Raw genomic sequence first — 1283 nt, 5'->3', positions numbered from 1 at the left:
TCATGAAAAACAAGTGAACAGCTTGCTAAAGGAGACCCAAAAAACTAATGAAGAAAACAACACCTTAAAAAAATAGCCTAACCCAAATGGCAAAAGAGGTCCAAAAAGCCAATGAGGAAAAAAAATGCCCTAAAAAGAAAAAATGACCAAATGGAAAGGAAGTCCAAAAGATTACTGAAGAAAATACTTCCTTCTCTTCGCCATCTTCCTCTCGTTTGCAGCCATGAAGGTCGAGCTGTGCAGCTTTAGCGGGTACAAGATCTACCCGGGTCCCGGGAGGCGCTACACCTGCACAGACGGGAAGGTTTTCCAGTTTTTGAATGCAAAATGCGAGACTGCATTCCTTTCAAAGAGGAACCCCCGGCAAATCAATTGGACTGTCCTGTAGAGGAGAAAACACAAGAAGGGACAATCGGAAGAGATTCAAAAGAAAAGAACTCGCCATGCTGTTAAATTCTAGAGGGCTATCACTGGGGCTTCTCTTGCTGATACAATGGTGAAGAGGAACCAGAAACCTGAAGTTTGAAAGGCCAAATGAGAACAAGCCATCAGGGCTGCCAAGGAAGCAAAAAAGGCTAAGCAAGCAACTAAGAAGACAGCTGCATCTGCTGCTAAGGCTCCTACAAAGGCTGCACCTAAACAAAAAATTGTGAAGCCTGTGAAAGTTTCTGCACCCCGAGTTGGTGGAAAACGTTAATTGTCTACTAAGCTGGATTAAGTAAAATAAACTTTAAAGCAACAAAACAGAAAAGAAAAGAAAATACTTCCTTAAAAATTAGAATAGAGCAATTGGAAGCTAGTGACTTTATGAGAAAGCAAGACATTTTAAAACAAATCCAAAAGAATGAAAAATTAGAAAACAATGTGAAATATCTCATTGGAAAAACAACTGACTTGGAAAATAGATCCAAGAGAGAGAATTTAAAAATTATTGCACTATCTGAAAGCCATGATCAAAAAAAGAGCCTAGACAACATCTTTCAAGAAATTATCAAGGAAAACTGCCCTGATATAGTAGAACCAGAAGGCAAAATAGAAATGGAAAGAATCCACAGATCTCCTCCTGAAAGAGATCCCCAAAGGAAAACTCCTAGGAATATTGTAGCCAAATTCCAGAGTTCCCAGGTCAAGGAGAAAATATTACAAGCTGCCAGAACGAAACAATTCAAGTACTGTGGAAACACAATCAGGATAACACAAGATTTAGCAGCTTCTACATTAAAGGACCGCAGGGCATGGAATATAATATTCCAGAGGGCAAAGGAAATAGGATTAAAACCAAG

The 1283-nt window shown here is 39.4% G+C and overlaps 1 pseudogene; it reads left to right on the top strand.

Moving 5' to 3' along the window:
- The first annotated feature begins 210 nt into the window (after window positions 1-210).
- On the top strand, window positions 211-750 carry LOC110207514 (large ribosomal subunit protein eL24 pseudogene; annotated as a pseudogene).
- The last annotated feature ends 533 nt before the right edge of the window (window positions 751-1283 follow it).

This window comes from Phascolarctos cinereus, unplaced genomic scaffold (assembly GCF_003287225.1).
Source record: "Phascolarctos cinereus isolate Bilbo 61053 unplaced genomic scaffold, phaCin_HiC Scaffold_2;HRSCAF=192, whole genome shotgun sequence".
Lineage (NCBI taxonomy): Eukaryota > Metazoa > Chordata > Mammalia > Diprotodontia > Phascolarctidae > Phascolarctos > Phascolarctos cinereus.
The sequence above is the reverse complement of the archived record's forward strand: the minus strand, read 5'-3'. Positions and strand labels throughout refer to the sequence as shown.